This window comes from Ochlerotatus camptorhynchus, unplaced genomic scaffold (assembly GCF_037179485.1).
Source record: "Ochlerotatus camptorhynchus isolate MF236.1 unplaced genomic scaffold, CSIRO-AGI_Acam_v1.1 ptg000062l, whole genome shotgun sequence".
Taxonomy (NCBI): Eukaryota; Metazoa; Arthropoda; class Insecta; order Diptera; family Culicidae; genus Ochlerotatus; species Ochlerotatus camptorhynchus.
In genome coordinates, this window is record NW_027040552.1 from 7,641,808 (window position 1) to 7,662,972 (window position 21,165).

Genomic DNA, 21,165 nt, shown 5'->3' on the forward strand with positions numbered 1-21,165 from the left:
ACAAATGCCGAGCAGGTTTATGAGCATGAGCATTGACGACCATACATTTCAGTAGTTGATCAAACAAATGCCGAGCAGGTTTATGATTGATTTACTGACCAGTTTTTTGAGCGATAGAGTGCTGCATTGAATTCATTTTTAAAACTAGACACTTTCTTATTTTCTCGTCAAACTTTAAAGAGTTTTTAAAACAGCATAAAGCTGAATTACTAATGAAAAATGTTTTGCACTATTTAATGCTGTGTTTAAACTAAAAACCTAAAAAAAATCAGAGTGAAAGCCACAAGGCTGTTAAATTGTTATTTGGGGAGTAGCTTAAATTTAAATTTTGAACAAATGAAATTTAAACTGCAACAGTAAACGTAAATGATAATGGATGGATTTTTATGCTATTAGTAATAAGGTTGTTATTTACGTGTATTGGAATGGAAAATTGTGATCGATTAAGCATTTTGTGAATATTCATTAAGATACATTACAAATTACGTCGTATTTAATTTTCAAATATTTTTACTGTGTAGCGTTAGGGGGATGCATTCCTATTTCTACAATCTTGATCCCCCTTCTGATGAAATTAAATTGAGCAATCAATCTGATATGATTACGGATAATGAGAATGATCCATCATCCAGGCAAAATTCCATTAAACATTCCCGACTTAATGCCAAGAAGGAAAAGGTCCCCCCTATTGTGATAACCATTTCCGATTCCATGCTCTTTATACATACCTTTTGAGCTTTGTTAAATTCAAGTTTTCACTTCAAATTGTATCTTACTTAGAAGCAACACAATTTTTTCACTTACGGCACCAAAACTTAAAGTTTGTTCAAGGTAGTCTGACAGGTTGTCAGATGAAATCCGGAGTGATTTGAGATTTGGGCGTAATTACATTTGTAAACAAACACGTCAATCGCCGATTTATCGCGAATAAAACTTCAATCTCGAAAACTAATAACACAATCAGATAAAGGATTGATTGGTCTGTCATTTGGTATAGTTTGTTTACAAGATGGAGCTTTTATTCGTGAGAATTCGGTGATTGACGTGATTGTTTACAAAAGCAATTACGCCCAAATCTCAAATCACTCCGGAAATATGAATTGAGAAAAAATATTTGGAGTTGTGCCAGTCTAAGTAATCAAAATGTAAATAAAATCCCGACCTGGCGATTCGCGGAACGGGATTGCTAATGGTTTTTATTTAGTTCTATTCAAGTCTAGTGAACTAAACAACCTTAAGGCCTTAAAAAAGATAGCCTTATGCTCCATGTCCGAGTGAAGTGGGAAATTTCCAAAATCTCGTGGAATATACCTTGGGGCCTCCCTTAGCTCAGTCGGTAAAGGCGCAGCTACAAAGCAAGACCATGCTGGAGGTGGCTGGGTTCAATTCCCGATCCGGTCTAGGAATTTTTCGGGTTGGAAAATGTCTCGACTTCCCTGGACATAAAAGTATGATTGGACTTGCCACACAATTATACCAATGTAAAAATGGTACAGGCATCGAAAGCTCTCAATTAATAACTGTGGAAGTGCATCTAGAACACTAAGTTGAGAGCACGCAATAAGCTAATATGCGATATTCAATAAGCTTGAAACGCGGAGAAGAAGAAAGAACAAGTGGAATATACCTTTGATGCAAATATTCCTATGCAAACCAAAGATGATATTAATAATGCTCTTGAATCTTTGACTACTTCTATGATGATGATGATGAGGATGATGGTTAAGATACTTAAAATAATAATCATAATAAGTATGGCATCTTAGTCAGATTAGCAAACAAATACGAACTGGTTACAGTTACAGACATTAATTCCCACAGCGATAAAAATGTGAAAAGGTATAGGCGTTGACCTCTTTGTTCACCCTTTCGACCACCTCAAATATTCACAAGCATTCCCAGCGATCATGAGTTCATGAATAATCAACAATGCATTCTAATACACTATCAACCCTGTAATCTGATGCTATTTATCGTAGTTTTCAGCAACGTCAGGAATGATCACGAACCCCCGGCATTCAGCCAGAAAACTTACTACTAATTCAATTTTTTTTTTCATCAAATGTTAATATCAGTCCTCTATATCCGTAATACGCGCGCGAAGCTCAAACCTTGGTAGACTACTTACAGTCACTCTGTCAATAGCGAATGGATTTAAATTTTAAACAAGTCAATCGATTGGAAACTTTTCTTCGAATCTGCCAAAATTAACACCTTATCAATTTTCATTAGGTCACTATTAAAAATTACGCAAATGTCCAATTGTGGTAATGGTGATCAACATTATCACCGATTGCCTGCAAAAAGCGCATTCCCTAACACAGATTTCAAAATCGAATTCCATTCGGTCTCAATGAACGGTGCTTATTCAATGACCTCGTGTGATGGTGTTGGTCGTCATCAATAGCAGCAGCAGTGCTTTCGGCGCGTGGCGTTGAACATTGTTCTCCAGTACACAACGAAAGGCTGCCCGCAAGCAGCGAGCTGCAGCCCACATGACCGTCCGTTCACCGAATAAGGAGGAAGAAGCCGCACCGTAATAAGTAGCTGTTCGTCAGGCGCTGTGGGCCATCTATGTCAATCGCGTCACTCTCGTTCCAAACAACATGCAGCTCGCCAGCCTCATCCGTCACACGTAATAGCTCAGCATTACTCAACCATCACGACAAAACAGTCCTTTTCAGGACCACCATAAATTTGAAAAAAAGTGTTTTCTGCACATTTGTCAAGTTCATCAATCGGATGTCAGTTCTCATAACAATTTCCATTTCAAAAACCAAAGTCGGTCGCGGCATGCAAGTGGTCTGATTTTGGTCCAGAGATGATGGATTTTAATTGAGTCAATCATTAGGAAAATTTTCTACGAATCTGTTAAAATTAAGGATTTATCATTTTTCAAAATGACTTTATTGAAAGTTGCCCGAATGTGTAACTGTTGCTATAATAATTAAAATTATCACCGTTTGCCTGCGAAAAGCGCTTTCCCTAACACAGATTTCAAAATTGGATTCCATCCGGTCTCACCAAACGGTATTTATTCAATCACCGCGTGTGGTGAGAGGTGATGTTCCACAGTACATAACGAAAGGCTCCACGTAAGCAGCTAGATATCAAGGTTGCCTTCAACCGCTGATCGGATTCAGTTTGCTTGTCATTCCAAACTCAACCACAGGGCTGGTAGCGAGTCACTTTTTAGTGACTTAGTCACTTTTTTCAAGCCAGCCACTAAAAAGTCTCTTTTTTTAAGGCCAAGTCACTAAAGTCACTATTTTCAACTTTTTTAGCGTGAATTTATTTCTAGATAGATCATTCTTTGCTTTAGGCGTTTAATCGTCTTTCTCTATCTACAGAGTGTTTATTCATTTTTCTAAATAAAATTATCTGACTTTTCCAGGTTTTTCCAGTATTTTAACGGATAAATTCCAGGTTTATAATAAAGCTAAATATTTAAATGTATTTTTTTTTGTAGATCAAAAACGACAGCAATTTACCCAAACGTTTTTAAGACATGTCAATCAGTTTTAAAGCAACAGCTTTACAATCAAATCCATTGAATGTTGAAGTTTATCACTTACTTAATTTCTCACTTAATAAAATTATAAAAAACTTACTCAATTCGAGTAATTCCAAGATCTGAAATTATTCAATATCTTGAAGTTTCGTATTCCATGTACAAGTTCAAGATATTGAAAATTTTCAAAGTGCCAGAATCAAGTAAAAAAATAAATGATTTATTTCAAGTTCGTAGAAACTTTGGCGAAGTAATGAGTAATGGAAAGAAATTATGAGAATTTCAGTGAAGCTCCATAAACAAACTGCGGGAACGTAAGGGAAGTTAATACGCTGAAAATATGGAGAACTTCTAGCATCCGAAAATTTTCGGGAACTTTTATGAAGTTCCTAGACGTCAAGAGACTTCAAGGAAACTTGAGAAATATAGAAAATATGAGGGGTATTGTGCAATGTTCTAAGAAGTTCTAAGTACCTCAGAAAAGCTAGATCCAGAGATTTTTTTGGGGAATTTCAGACCTTAAGAGCAGTTTCCGTAGCTTTAGTCCAGACTTTTGGAGTAGTTTAAATATCTATAATCGTAAATTTAGAAAAAATCAGGATAGTTCCATGATGTGCTGAAAAAAAAGTCGAGAACCCTTAAGATGTTCCGAGAATTTCAGGGAAGTACAGAGTCCTTCAGAGAATTTATGAAAACTTCAGAAATATTTCAGAAACTTCACAGAAGTCCAGAGAATTTCAGGGAAATCTAAAGGATTTTATGGGATATCCATTTATTTCCGAGCAGCAGAACCGAGATCTTCAATAGAATTGAAAGTTTTAGGGAAGCTTCGAGAACATCAAGACAGATTATAGAATCAAAGGGCAATTCAAACAATTTCAAGGAAATTATAGAAACCTTAAAGAAGTTGCGAGAAACTCAGGGAATTCAGAAGCGTAAGGGAATTATCAATGTATATCAAACAAATTGCCGGATTATTAAACAAATTAAGAGAACTTTAGGTAACCACTGATTAGTTCAGGGAAAATTAGGGACCGTTTATAATGGTTATAATACTTAAGGGAAATTGTCGAAACTTCAAGGCAAATAATTGAATTTCAGTAAAGTTGCGGGTTCCTAAAAATACAGGACAGTAATCGTTTAGGCAGTTTAAATACCACCAGGAAAGTCAAGACTATTGCAGAAGTTTTAAATAAGCGTCGATAATGTGTGGAAAGTGAACTTCGAAAAAATCTTGAGAACTATATTAATTATTTCGTTCTAATTCTATAAAAATTACGGTAGCACAAAAGTTCCAGAAATTTAGAAAAACTTCGAAAACTTCACAGAAGGACAGTGGTCTTCACAAACATTTCGAGAACTTTAAGGAGAGATCCGCAAACTTCAGGATTTTTTATGAACATTGGGGTGGCCAGTTTCTTTAGTTTGAGAAAATTAGTGGGAAGTTTAAAGCAGTTCCCAGATTTTCAGATAACTTAAAAAGTTAATTGAGGTCTTCGCATACGTTCAGAAGCTCACTGAAGCTTAAACATTTTTAGGGCGGTTCAATTAAATTCAGCGCAATACAACAAGATTCATGGGAACTTCTAAAACTTTAGAGAAGTTTTGAGAATTTCAAAAAAGAACAAAGAACCTCAGAGCAGTTCCGTTAACATGAGAGAAGTCACATAAATTTTAAAGAAGCTTAGAGAACTTCAGCGAAAAAATTTTGAAAACTTTAGGAAGTTCTAAAAAGTTCAGGGAAGTTTAAGAATTTTATGAGAAGTATTGTGAGTCTCAGGCTAGTTTCTCAAACTACAAAAGAATTTCAAGGCAGTTTCATTAACTTCAGGAAAAAATGGGAACTTTCAAGTAGTTTTGAAAACCTCAGACATTCCATATTCTACGGAGATTTCCATTGAAATATTCCTCAAAATTTTGGTGAAGCTATCCTCCGAATTCAATTTTCTTTTAGTTTTCCTTGGAATTCTCCGCAGTAAGAAACCCTTTCGAAAGATTCTCCGAATATTGATTGAATTCATTTTAGATTTCCTTTTCAATCTCACTCCTTCCCTTGGAATTCTACTCACATTGAAAGTCTCCTAAGAATTCATTGGCATTTCTCCTCACACATTGCTTAGATTTCTTCTCATAATTTGTTTGGCAAACTCTCCTGAATTCATTTTCCGAATTCCTTTGAAGATGTCTTGGAGTTATTTTTAGATTTAATTGTAATCCTCATTTAGTATTTTCAAAAAAAAATCCAAGGATTTATGCTCCGGATTCGTTTTCTCCCTCAAAACTTTATGAAATTATGCTCAGAATGCCCTTGGAATTTTCCTCTGAAGCTCATCAGAAATTCCTAAGAGTTTTCATTAAAATTTACTTTTAGGTCACTTTTTAGTCACTATTTTTACAATCATAAGTCACTATTTGGTCACTTATTTCATCAAAATAGACATAAAAATCACTATTTTTAACAGCAGTAATTGCTACCAGTCCTGCAACCATCACGACAAAACGGTTCTTTTCAGTACCACCATATTTTTTTTTTTGCTTTAGAGTTAATTTGCATTGAACGTTCGCTTGCCTAACTGTCAACCACATCACCTCCAAAGCTCTTTTAAAATTTACCCAGCAATCAAACGTTTGTGGTCAAATGCGTAACAGTGTTGAAGTGGTACATAACAATTCTCGCAATGACCGACTACCACATGACCTTTGTCAATTCACCAGGAACACTTCGAATTGAGTTAAAGTTTTCTCCAGGACACTAGAAAAAAGCAAAAAAAATCTCAAATGTATATGATTGATCATGAATATCTCGAAACTATAAGTAGGTTTATAACGTTGAAATCATATTCTAGGTGTTAAAGATACTAAAACTACGTTGAATCAATAGATTTTTGGTGCACTTCCTATCCTCTTGAAAAAAAAATGAAAGAATTCTTGCTTTTGTAATCAAGTATTATAATTCTAACGGCGCCGGTGGTGTAGTGGTAAGCGTGATTACCTCTCACCCCAGCAGGCCTGGGTTCAATCCCAGTCGGCGCCGCCGGGATGTTCTGAGGCATAACATCTCTGATCACGCCTTCCTTCGGATGGGAAGTAAAGCCGTTGGTCCCCGGTTCATGAGTTGATGGGTCGATAGGTAGGGTCCAGGTGTGGGAGCTGCCTTCCTGGCACGTCGGTAGCATTGGTGCTCAGCACGGAAAACAAGATCGACGGAAAAAACAAACCAAAGGAAAAAAAAAAAAATATTATAATTCTGTTTGAGAGCATAATTTAAAAAAAATAATAGTACTAAAAAATCTTCCAATCCTAACATGAACCATTTTAAACACAACTATACCAAGGAACGAACAATAAGCGGTGGCGGTGGTGTAGTGGTAAGCGTGATTACCTCTCACCCCAGCAGGCCTGGGTTCAATCCCAGTCGGCACCGCCGGGATGTTCTGAGGCATAACATCTCTGATCACGCCTACCTTCGGAAGGGAAGTAAAGTCGTTGGTCTCCCGTTCATGAGTTGATGGGTCGATAGGTAGGGTCCAGGTGTGGGAGCTGCCTTCCTGGCACGTCGGTAGCATTGGTGCTCAGCACGGAAAACAAGATCGACGGAAAACAAATCAAGGAAAAAAAAGGAACGAACAATTTGTTGAAAATTAATCATTTATTACTCAAACATGAACGCACTTACAGCTTACTGTTAAAATTCTCATTTCAGACCAAACCGTATTTTGTAGTATATAACCTGCCAGTTGCAGCATATATTTTACAACAAAGTGTCAAAATTTCATCGAAAAAGAACAAACCCATTCGTTACCAACTCCCATTCCCGTGAAAGCGCAGAACCTAGCCCCAAACCTCCTGAAACGAAACGAAAAGAAACGCATTCCACTGAAAAATTTAATTTCGCTCAACAACAATCCAAATGAATCACACTTCTGCTCCCATCAAGTTCAGCAGAGACCTGGTTCGGTAGTAGGTAGGTAGGTGAGTAGCATTAGTAGCAAACAGCAGCACCAGCACCAGCAGCAGGGAGGGACCTCTAACCCCGAGAGCAGTTTTTCCCCGCACACATATACCACACTCAAACCTATTGCATCTTTCCTGCTTCAACCGATTGGCAACATAAACACCCTACTACAGTCAATGGTCACCCACGGGAGAAAGTGAGATGTAAAACGCCGACCACACGGTGTAGAAGAAGGAGCCAAGCCGGGCAACACATTCAAACAATACACGCGTTGAGAGAGAGCGAAGCATTAGAAAGAACCGACGACGAAGAGATAGAGACGCCGGCCGGCACACATCACCGGTGCTGTATAGCAGCAGAGCATCAGCGTTTTCGTTTTCATCCAATCGAAGGACACTTTCCCCTTCGAATACGGTGTCGGCGATTCATAAGCCGGGAAAAGTTGGGAGTTGGTGGCGATGGGTGGTTAGAGAGCAGCAAGCAGCATAGAAGCATTAGAAGGAGGAAAATGGAAGAGAGAGCCGAGGACTTTCTCTCTCTCTCTCACGATGCCCTTGCGTGCTTGGTGGTGACGAGCGAGCACATATGCTTTGGCTGGCTGGCGGTCTCTTGTTCTCTCACGGAAAGTGCATCCGAAGAAGAGGCTGCACGGCTCGCGTGAGTTATGTCATAGCGAGAGGAAAGCAGTGAGAAGTGAGAAGTTTTATTGGACTGGGAGATGGATTCTGCTTGTCGTGGAGGAGAGAAGTCGTGAGCCTCTCTTCGCTGCTGATAAAGAATGCAGTGTAGAGAGATGGTTGGTCTATGAAGCATTTCATAATACCTACCTAGTAGATAAATCGTTCGTACTTTAATTGCTTCTGACATATAAGCTGAAGTTTGTTTCTTGATTTTTAATTGAACAATCAATGCAATCATTATCAATGCTACAAGATGCATTACCAAGGAATTGCAATATATATAACCATTCTCATAACGGAGGTCTCCCTTTAGCTCGAGGGTTCACAGGAAATGGTGTAGAAAGTCGTCGCTCAAGGGCTGTTCATTAACTATGTAGACAGTTTTTTTGGGATTCTTACTCTTCCCCCTGTGTAGACATCCGTTCATATAATTTTTTTTAAATTTGCATGGGCCGTGTATAATTGTCATTCAATCATCAAAAGTGCGTATCGAAATAAGGCCAGTAGTTAATTTAATATTATTATTATGACAAACAAATCTGCCTAAAAGAGTGTATGGTGGTTGGGGAATTTATTGTTTTCTCCAACTCTTGAGAGCAAACGTGAAAAGTTTGTCTTCTGTCAGCTTCAATCTACCATATAATTTATTTAATTAAAAAAATATGGATCTGCACGCAGTTAGGGTTTTCCGGGACAGTGCATCGGAAATAGCACCTTGGAAGTGTAGGTTGTTCAGCTTTGGGAAATGGCTTGACCACTGCTGTCACAGCTCGTACAGGTATCCGGGAATAGCATCGTCAAAGCCAGTACCTCTGTCCCAGACATCCTGGATTAGGATTTTGCCGTGGACGAGGAAGAACGAGATCAGCCCTAATGGATCAAATAAAGTCATGACCACTTTGACGACCACACGCTTCGTTGGAATGTGACCATGTTTCATGATTGACTAGAGGCCATCCCTCAAAACTAAAGAATATGTGAATACATCCTCTCTTGGTACCCATTTCATTCCAAGTACCGACTTTGAGTTTTCTCCCCTCTCCAGTGACAATTTTTTGTTTTCTCCTTCTGATACTTCTACGATTCCGCATAGAACCTCTTCACTGTTGGACAGGAAGTGCCGCAGCATGAAACCGCGCTTCAAATGTAACATCTTTACTTCGTTCACCACCTCTATCGCCTCTCGACTGCTCTAAAACTGTCCCAAGAAATCGTCCACGTAGTGCTTGTCGACGATGACATCATCAGCTTGGGGAAGCTTGGGGACAGGTCAATCCAAACGTGGCTACGTCCATGATGTAGACTTGTGAAGGATCAGTTGGTTTGTCCGGGAATAAGAACCCTTGGGACTGGCAGTCAGGGAACCGGATCTTCAACTGGTGAAACATCATAAAACAGCAAAAAAGGTTATCTTCCATTTAATTCCACTTAATTAATCTTGGTATCCATGACAGATACGTATTTCGACTACAATGTGCAGTCTTCATCAGTGTCATTCCCACTAAAGAACTTATCAAAATCTAACACCCTTAAGTACTCATCCCATAGGTAAAAAAGTCAAGATCACAGGTATAAAAATGAAACTACAATGTGTTGAACCTACCTAACTAATAAAAACCAAAGATTTAAGTAAACTAAAGGTGAAAAATTTATACAACTCTTTACTTCATTCATTGTGAAATATCTCCATCAGATCGCCACTAACGGCGATGGAAATTTTCCGGAACTAACACACCTTTAGCAGTGGGATCAATAGGTCCGGACTTTTCAAGAGTTTAGGATTGAATGAGATTTCGCCTACTTTAGCCGCTGCGTCCCAGATCAGACTGACCTTGTCTGGTTTCTTTGGATTGATTACGACGCGTAAGGGAAGGTACCAGACGTGATTAGCGATTACTGAAGTCAGCTCGATAAGAGTGGTCTTGTGTGCATAGCTTTTGCGCAAGTAGGCTGAAATCAAGTTACTCGCACGATCGGCCAACTGTGGATCCTTTGGCAATTTTCGTTCTAACGATTCCATCGCCATCGGGTAGCTCTCGGCCGGGTTGTCCTTCTTCCACAGTAGCCCCGTCTTGAACCGAGTAGCATGTTCCGTCCGCCGTGTCGTAGTCAGCAGGATTTCATTCGCACGTTTATTATCTTCTGCGGACTCTAGATTGTGGTATGAAGTGGTGACTCCAACATTCTCTAGCGAGAAGTAACCACGCATTTGTTCATTCATCTCGTGGTCATGGGTGGGCGCCACCGCCACGTGGAAGTTGACGACAGCTCGAGGGATTGTTTGACTTGGAAAGCACCCGTGGATACTCCATTCTAAACGACACTTAGCGCCAATAGGATCTTCGTCTGCGACGGTAGTACTAGGCTACATACTGTCCGGGCGTGGATCAGCTTATACCTGTTTGAGTTGCTTTTTCCACTGATTTCAGTTTGAACGACTCTCGATTTTGGTTCGTTTCGCTGAGTGTTTTCGTAGATCACAAAACGCTCAGCTGGTCAACAACGGAGTCTTCCACAAGTGAATACGAAGAACCCTCTTTGATGAAGGCGAATACCACATGTGAACTCTGATTTCCGAAGAGAATTACCGGTAAAATCCAGACCAGTGGCCAAGAAAGCTCTCCAAACGATACATGACTCGCCGAAACATTCACGTTATCAGAAGCAGAGGAAAAGTGCAGCAGCGTGTGATGCTTGTGCTTGCCGTAGCCATTGAGGCAGGTTCTACACAACCCCTTCTTTTGAACAAGCTTCCTCCGCTCATCCACGTTGGCTGACTTGAACTGTCGACAGTCTGTTACTCGGTGGCCGTCGCGACCACAACATGCGCAAGATTTTGCTGGTTTATATGAGGCCACGGATGATTCACCTGTTGCTGGCGGGTTAGATGACCCAGGAGCGTGAGTATGAAAGGACTCCGTCTCTTTCTGCTTTCACTTGTCCACCCTGGCAGAGCAGCCGGTACCTGCTAGATCAAAAGTGAAATTGCCGAACGTGTCCAGGTTTTATGTCTGGAAACGACTTTTGTAAGCAACCCAGTCCAACCGCATCGACCCCGGAAGCGTTTCCACAAGTTCCCGCATCAGAACCGGATTGTATATGTGGTCTACCTGATCGGCCGCGACAATATGATGCACTAGGTTCTGTACTGAAATGCCAAAATCGATCAAAGTGTCGAGTCGATCATGCCTAGGCGCTGACACGTGGTGAATCTTGTCCATTAGCGAGTGTATGAGGAGCTCAGGTCGTCCGTAGAGTGTGCACAGAGTCTGTAAGATGTGCGGCACCCCTGATGGGGGAAGAAATCGGCTCTTTACCGTCTCTAGAGCTCGGCCACGTAGACATCTCCGAAGACCAATTAGGTTTTCTGGATCCGTGAATCCTCAAGCAATCGTGGACTGCTGGCAGCTACTAATAAAGATTGGCCAGTCTTCGGGATTGCCACTAAACACTGGCAACTCTTCGTGCCGTGTGAGTACCAACGGGCTCGATCCCAACCTTCGGTTGCCTCCAGCTACCATCCTTGGCCGTTGATCTTCCTGCGAACAGGACCCTGATGTGGATGCTCTTGCAATTCTGGAATATGCGGTTCATTTCACGGTATTTCTCCTCTGGAGCCACCAGGTTCATTAAAGTGTAGTGGAGTTCAATGCCCAATTAGTCATGGGTGCTTATCGGGCATGATCCTTTACTTCTTATTCGCATTTCAAGCTTATTGCTTAGCGCATATTAGCTTATTGCGTGCTCTCAACTTAGTGTTCTAAATGCACTTCCACAGTTATTAATTGAGAGTTTTCGATGTCAATACCAATGCATGAATTTGTATATTGTGTGGTAAGCACAATGATACTCTATGCCCAGGGAAGTCGAGAAAATTTCCAACCCGAAAGATTCCCTCGACCGGATCGAACCCGCCGCCTCCTGCTTGGTTATACCATAGAGGTAGCTCTAAGACCAGAAGGTCCCGAAGATTCGTGTTCAACTTTTTGGCTCAGCTCTGGTACTATCTTCGGTCCCAAGCTAATCTATGCACCCCTCGAAACATAAGAAAATCCATGAACCCCTTTCATAGCAAATCAAAACAAACATAGTGTAGTACTATAATGTTGACTAGAATGGGATACGTTAATCGTTTGCTTGGAACCAATAGGCTAGTCAAGTAGTGAGCCAATTTAAAATCGTTAGTTTCGAATTGATTGTTGGTTATACCGTACCATTACTGATTAGGCTATGAGGCATGATCCGTCAACCAACTGTATACTCAAGTTCATTCTTTTTCATTTCCGATTGTTCCATTACCTCCTATTCCCGCTGACGAAGTTCTACTTCCACAATCTTTAGCTGAGCTTCCATCTTAGCCCCTCGCACACTCGACGTCATACTAATTACCGATGGCGGATTCTGCTGACTTCTCATCGAGCTTACCCCTGTAATTCGAGCGAGACGGCCCATGTAACAATTTCGGTTTTATAAGGGTTCTCTAAAGCATGATTTAAACTTGTCGCATGCTAACATAACAGTAACATTGCAAGTTTTATGGAGGTTTTAACCATAAAACTTGCAATGTTACTTGGGGGGTTTCCACTGTGGGATCTTGAAACTGCTTAGCCGCTACTCCTCGTTCGACAGAACATGATTTACAAATGTATCGGTCGTCCTGATGTTTTATCCTCTCGTCAGCCCCTGCACATCTAAAGTGCTCCCATCGCTTGCAAACGCTGCACTCCCCCATTTCAGATTCCACTACGTCTGGACGATCGCAGCAGTGACAGTTGATTGGACTCTCACGACGATCTACCTTTCACTCGTCAGTCCGACACAACATGACCACAACATTCTTGAAGTTATGTACGGAAGGGAGTTGTGGGAGTTTGTTGTTTTCTCCAACTCTTGAGAGCAAACGCGAAATATTTGTCTGCTGTCAGCTTCAAGCTACAATATAATTTATTTAATTAAAGGTTTTATCGTTTTCCCTATCATTCTACTCACAATTTTGGTGAACTGCAAGTCGTCGGATTCCACATTGCGATTTTAGGTATTCATAGGCTAGATTTAGATGATTTATGGAGAAAGGGATAGTCACATTTTTGCATATTTCTGATAAATTCTTTATGTAGTTGCAATTTCATACAGTTTCAATAAATATGATTTATTTGGAAAAATAATCAAATAAATTTAAAAACGAACTTTTTAAGTTAGGTACATTCATATTTTAAGGTGCTGATAAATATCAGTGTTACGAACAAACTCGTTAGCTTCGAACAAAAGCTTGTCCAAAGTAAATAGGGATGCCAAATTTAAAAAAAATAGGAATTTAATCATGTTCGTCATGACTAGTTGTATTGTGAGCTTAAATGTATACGTAAATAGATGATGATTTAGTGTAATTTTAGATAATTATTAGTATCCAAGTCTATGACTAGACATTGAAGAAGACATTGCAAGTAGTAAACGAAATACGTATCCGTAAATAGTGAAAGTGAGCTAATGAAAGTGAATTATTTAAAAAGAAAGTAAATTAGTGAAAATGAAAAAGATACAATAGTAGAAGAATTAAAGGGAAGACGTAAGAAGGTATACAATTACTCTACTAAAACAATCATGAATCAATTCAGTTTCCAGTTTGCATTTTGTTCGTAAATTTCCATACTTTTAAGTTCTAAATGAAACAAATTGGAGACGAACATGATTAATTTATTTTTTTCGAAAAAGGAATGCGATTGTACTTTGAATGAACTGAACTCTTGAATGTTGATGATTAATGTTTATAAGCCCCTAAAAATCCTAAAAACTCTGTGATAAATTTTATTTGGATTTATTTACACGATTATTTTTCCAAATAAATCATATTTACTCGCGCGTTTTTGTATGACATTGGAAATATAAAGACTGTACTCGAAAAAAATGCAATATACAAAAATGATAACAAAAAAATCATTTAAGTCGGATATTTTTGAAACTCTCAGGTAATAAATAAACACATACATGTATTTGCAAAGTTGGTTTATTCAACCTCCTCTCCTAGGCTAAATGCCCGCACCTTGGACATAACGCTACCCATGAAATCATGTGCAACACTAGCGCCATCTTTCTAACACACTTTCATCCACTATTTTTTCAAATCCTTGTCGTTTTTGAAGACCTTCCCTGCTTGCCCTTGATAATCGCCCAGAATTTTTCTATTGGGCGAAGATCAAAACAGAGTGTCACCTTCGTGGGACCGGAGGAAGAACAGCAGGCGCTTGTGGAGGCATTCTTCTTTGTAGATTTGGTCGTTGATGGTGCCGGTCATTATGTACGGTTTGCTGAATTTCCGCACGCACAGATCGCCTTCTAAGCGCCAATTTGTCGACCTTCTTCTTCCGAAACTTCTCCGGAACATCCAGGCGGTACTTGCCGACGAAAAACTCCAGGCCGTGGATCTGTTTGGCGTCCGTTTTAATGTACGTCTCGTCGAACATTACGATGCATTTCGGCTGCAACCAACCATTTGCGGTACAGCTTCCTGGCGCGGGATTTAGCCACCGTATTCTGTTTATTGGTTTGGATAGGCGCCTTCCTTGCCTTGAAAACATATAATCCGGCCCGCTTCATTGACTGCTGAATGAACCAGATGGAAGAATTGACCTTCTTGACCACGTCTTGAATCGAAAGGTTCAAATCGAAAGGTTCGCTAGAAGTAATCCCTCACCTTCCTTGCGTTCACAGCGTTGGTCGTCTTCGCTTTTCTTCAACTGCCAGATCGCCGATGGATTGTCTGGGTCTCCTTGAATGCTTTTACCACACAGTACACGGTCGATTTCGCGATCGACCTGTGGGACTGGCTTGGATTTTCCACGAGCGCTCCCATATTTTTTAGTCGATGCACTTCTTGCTTGGAAGCCATCTCGATAACCGCTTGACAAATTGGTTTTGCACATATAAACATTACACTCTAAATTAGTTTTACTAAAAATTTCATCAATTTTTATCCATGCAATAAAAAGTGATACACAAAAGAAAGCGTTGCATTTTTATCGAGTACAATCTTTACTTTTCGTAATAAAACCGAGAGTTATACACAGCAAAAAAATAATTTTAATATCACATCGAAGTTGTTGCACTTCAATCGTGTCGAAAATATGGTGTAAGATCACTTGCTAAAGAGGACAAAATTATCATTAATACAGTGCATGAACTGATATTTTGCTACTTTTAATGCATTTGTTTATTGTTGTGGCCATAAACATTTCATGAGATTTTCGACCTGATTGAAGTGCATGTAATATTAAAATTAATTTTTTGCTGTGTACAAACGGAGTATGAAAAAAACGAACCGTGATAAAACAGGAAACTGTTCAACCAATCAAACAGCCTCTGTTCAACCAATCTGATGGATGATCCTTCGAATTCCATGAAACTTCGCATAATTGTTCGCTAGGGGCAATGAACCAAGTTTGCAATGAATCATTCCACCGTTTTGTCTCGAGCCTATTTTTTTTTTTTCAAAATAGCGTATAGCACGAAGACGGCTCATCTCTCGAAATGACGTCCGAGACAAAGTTGTTGGAAACTAGATTGCCTTTTCAGATAAAAATTACCACTGTAAAAAAATCACACATTATGGTCAAAAATGCAAAAAAAAAACTGTTATAAATTTCAATACCAGAAAAGTACATTTTTAGGATTTTTGAACAAATGATTACCTTACGTTTATTTCTAGGAACTTAAGACACGCCCATGCAAACCAACATAACCATCGGGTAGGGGAAGTCTTCCTCTACTCAATGATGATGATGGCTTACGTGGGCAAGTCTTCACTTTCTAGAAATCATCTGAAGAAAGCATTGTTACAAAAGCTGTTCGGCCCTTTTACAGCTCTGTTTTGAATTGCAAAATACAAAATATAATAATCAGATCTGAAGCATAAGCACTATTATCATTGTATGTCACCGAGTCGAAGTCATCGTAGTAGAGTTGACCGGGTACAAACAAAGGGAATCAGGTTGCAAAATCCTTCAGATGGACATGCAATGGAAAACTACTCACCGTTTCTCAAGAAGTCGCTGCCGTTGTATGCCGTTGTTTGTGTCGTGTTGGATCCGGTGTCGATAGGTTTCCGCTGTGCAGTGGACATAAAAATATACGTAGAACTCATTAAAAAGCACCAACATCACCGACATCAAAAGACGCTTAACACTTTTTTTCGGCGAATTTATGATCCTGTTTCACGTCATGGTTCTTCTTTATGCCTGTTCAGATAAATTAGTACTTTTATTTATTTTTTTTATGGCGCTAAATCAAACGAGTAGAAATAAGAAACGATTTCGGTTACGCGCTCGAATAATTGAAAATTCGATAAATATTTAATCGAATAGCTGGAAAAATCTTTACGATTAACCGTTAATCGAATAATCGGACTATTAGGCATCCCTAGAAAGTAGTGTAATTTCATTTTTTTTTTTGTGGTCATTGGAAAATGTCAAACAGCAGAATTGCAACCAGCAAGTGTAGCGTTAGCGTTGTTATGATATACTTCGTAGATTGGATACTAGCGACACTCACGTCTCTTCTGAAATTCTCAGTTAGACTACTTTCAGGAATAATGCTGTGGAGTAAAAACATTGCAACCAGCAAGTGTAACCCAAGAACCAAAAGCGGTGCAATGATAGTTTTCATCGCTATGACGATGACTGAATTAAGGTGCTTAGAAGCTGAGCGGTGAAGGTCAATTCTTTTCAACGATTTCCTCTTTTGATGACCATTGCTTCATTAACCTATTTCGCACTATTTCTGCTATGCTATTCTATCATCCAGAACAACAAAAGTATCAATAAATGTGTTTGCCGTCCAGTTATAAACGAAACAGAAAGTCGATTAAGACAATCGATCAAAATCACTTACACCCTTGCTTCCAAATTTGGTTACAAGATTACAACTCTGGAGAGCATTTTGTGTGGTCGTTGGGGGCGTGTGGTTCTGAATATGGCGATGAATTTGCAAAATGTTACGCAATTGCATCCTCTCTATTCACACACGCTCGAAGATTGGAGACGAATGCCACTTCAACTTGTTTCGTCTACCAACGACTCTCTGATGACTGTGTTGGGGAAGCAGCATATGCATGTACGTAATTGGTGGATTTGTTAGTTATTTCGACGCTTTTGGACAATGCTTGACATTTACCACCTTTTCAATAGTTTGTTGTTTTCAAATCAACAGTTGAAAATTTGTTACAGATGCATAGAAATATTTCTGATCGATTGGCGGTAAAATAATTGAAATTGGTCCAGGGGCAGCTGAGTTATTAACGTTCAAAATCTTTCATAACTTCGTTACATGTTCCATTTTCGGTTTTCACAAAGTGTATCCTCATAAAGAAAAAAACAAACGTAGTCCTACGTCAAAATGACACTCCTACACTCTATCGATCATCAAAAAGCTACCTTATTCTCGATTTGATTTAGATGTTCAAAACTTGTAGTTCAGTTAATGAGTAAAAACTTTGCTGAAGATTGCATCATGAATCCAGTGTGTGCATGAAAATTTCAACCAAATCTCTTATATGAACATTGAACCAAAAATGCCAGCCCGTGTATCGTCAAAAAGAGCTGAAACATTCAGAGAGTGGCTATCGCACCAATAGACACGAGTCTGGAGATTGGCCTGTGGAAAATATGAACTTTTATTTTTAGTGGTAATCTAATTGACACGCTGCATAACTTTTTCTTCTTATTCGCGTGTCAACTAAGTGTTCTAAATGAACGTCCACAGTTATTAATTGAGAGCTTTCGATGCCAATAGCAACGCATGCATTTGAATATTGTGTGGCAAGCACAATGACTCTCTATGCCCAGGGAAGTCGAGAATTTTTTTTCGGTCATATCACAGAAAGGTAAACGATACCACTCTGAAATTTTCGCCAGTGAAAAATAAGGAGTTTTCAAGCATGAAAAAAATCATCAGAAAAATTTCGAATATCCTTCAAATGGTTTTTCCTGATTTTCCTTGTGAATTTCCTCCACCGTAAAAATGCTCGTGGAAATCATTTTTCAGATAGTTTTTTTTTTATTTATTGCTGAGATAATTTTTCGATTTCGTTATATTTATACTACACCATGTTTTTCCAACAATGCTTGAGTTATAAAATTTGAAAAATAAAAAAATTAATCATCTAAAATTTTCCAGGATTCCAGATTTTTTTTTCTTTATTCATATAATTATACACTCGAAAGAACAGCCAAACCACAGAGTCTGTCTTGGATTTTTTTGGAACGTATATAGGTTTTAATTATTTTCAGCTTACTGAAGGTACGTTCACACGATGCCACTGTAATTGGAAGCGCTCACAAAAAAAATCAAAGAGCCTTCTTGTTGAAAACTGTCTTCATTCGACCGGGGAAGTCGATCATTTGTGATACATCGATCGTTTTTATTTCCACTGTTGAGTTACTTTGAAGTTGTGGTCTTTTGCGTACTGTACAGCACGACCGTCATGTCAATCAAATAAATTAATAATTAAATTTTGGGTACTTTTTTCAGTTCAGATTTTAGTTCACCAGAACGTTCTCTAGCAACATGTGAAAAGTCTTACAAGCCAAACATAAACAAAACATTTAAACGTCGGTTGTTCACGAATTAGAACACGCCCACTCAAACTAACTTTTTCAACTAGAGCAAATTATCTCAGATGCTGGTGTCGGTTTAAATTCATTGTATACATTTGGTACACAGGCTTCAAATTCCCTAAAATTTAGTAAGATTCGGGATGGCTAAGCTGAAATTTACAATATTTTGAAACCTGTTTACTTGTTTGTACCTTTAATCTGGAAGAAAGAAATACTGGAAAGGCCTTTTTTCGAGCGTGGAACATCCAGAAACTGCGCAAAACGGGTTTTCAAACAAAAACAAAATCAGTAAATAAAACGATGTTTAGCTAATAGAGAAACTAACAGATCTTAGCGGTACACGGTCCAGGAAAACACTTCTTAAATGAGTAGGATCCACTTCTTCTACACGCTATTCTGATTCTACCCAGAGACACCGCTTTGAACAATGGTATGTAGAAGCTTTTCTTTTGCGCGGATCGAAAACCCTTTCAACACAATATAGGAGAAATGAGGCGAACCAGCCTAAGGCTGAAAGCCTCCTAAATAAAGCTAAATAATAATAATATATAGGAGAAATGGCTCTAATGTTGGCCTATGGATCTAAAATTGGGCCCATCGCTAAAAATCTGCTATTCTTCAATTTTATCTAGATGAACGCGTCATTGGGACGTTAATTTAGTCGATTGCTGAATTTATGTCTGACTGGTTCCTCTAGACTCTATAAAGGTGATTATTCATGAGTTTTTAAATGGAATTCCCCAAGTACGGATATTGTATCGAATGCATAAAGTTTTTTTTTAACCGATAACCGCCATCTTGGATTCCAAAATGGCGTTTGACATCGATTTTCAGCTTCTACACGTCATCCCTTTTGCGGTTCCTGTTCTCACATTGCACAGCAACATCTTATCTGGACAAGCTTTCGAGACACAACATATTAAGGAAGTTCATGTGCACAGTAGCGCCGCGTCTGAAATAATATGACCATCATCTGAAAGGACTTAGTCACCTGAACAACTTTGCTGAAGACAGTAACCTTCTATATGGCCAGGTTCTCGAGATACAGCTTGTATAGGAAGTTCACTTGCACGCTAGTGCCGCGTAGTGAGTGTGTTCTGAACTAATATGACCATCATCCGAAAAGACTTGGTCAGTTGCAAAACTTTGCTGAAGACAGTAACTTTCTATATGGCCAGGCTCTCGAGATACAGTTTATATAGGAATTGCACATGTACACTAGCGCTACGTAGTGAGAGAGTTTTGAACTAGTATGACCACCATCCACAAGGACATGATCACCTGAACAACTTTGCTGAAGACAGCAACTTTCTGTATGGCTACGATCACGAAATATTCTAACTTGGGTCCAACGTTCCATATATTATTATAACGCCCGTCACAAGTAATATAAAAGTGAAGAGCCTCAAGTGGAGTAGTTCTCAGTTAAACCTGAATCCAATGACAAGTATATCCCAGTACACAAACTTTGTCGAAGACAGTATAGCTTTATGTACTGAAATAAATGAGATAATCCACCACAGCCCCCATTAGTGAAAACCCCATAAGCTGTGGATATCCTTATTCGTGGATAGCCCAGCAATAAGGATCCGGAAATAAGGAATACCAGCAATAAGGAATCCGGCAATAAGGATTCCTGACTGTATGTGGAATTAAATGGAAGATAACCTCTTTTGCTGTTCTATAAAAAGTTTATATTTTTTTTTTTCGGGGGGGGGGGGGGGGGGAGAGGTAGCTCATCGATTCTTCCGGTTCGCCTCCTAGCATCGTGCTATAAGGTACCAGGCGATAACCAGGGTAGTTGATCGATAGCTCGATGACGTCATTTCGTTGACGTCTGCAATGGGAAATTCTCATAGCAGGCGTTGACGATGGGACGTTGTCGAGTTGTTGAATAGCAACTATCGTGGTAACTCACCGATTACCTGTCGATCTGCCAAATTTGGAAAGACGTCTGCATTGAATTGTCTCATATAATAATATTCCGCCCACTATATCACAAGAAATTGCGAGTAGCTGAGTGGAATGGAGATAAGTTAAGTATTGGGTACAGGACCAAGTCTCCTCTGGGTGGTGCCAAAAGATGAGCGCAATAGAATCATCAAGTTGCCATAAGGCACGGAATGAGACTATTGCATGGCTGGGTAGTCAAAGTCTTCCATTCGTTAGTCATTTCAGGTGGATTAGAACAGGTTTAGGTGGGCGTTGGCCAGATTTGGATTTTTCTGATGTAATCCTGGATAGAACCCTGTCATTGAACGTCGCGTGAAAGTGGAACTTAATGAAGGCCTAAGAACTTTTTCGTAGTTTTTAGTTTTCGGATTTAAAAGATCGTCGGTTACAGTGGCCTGCTTACTGAGCAGAAAAACGCTGTCCCAGGTCCTTACATATCAAAGAGATTTATGGTAAAAT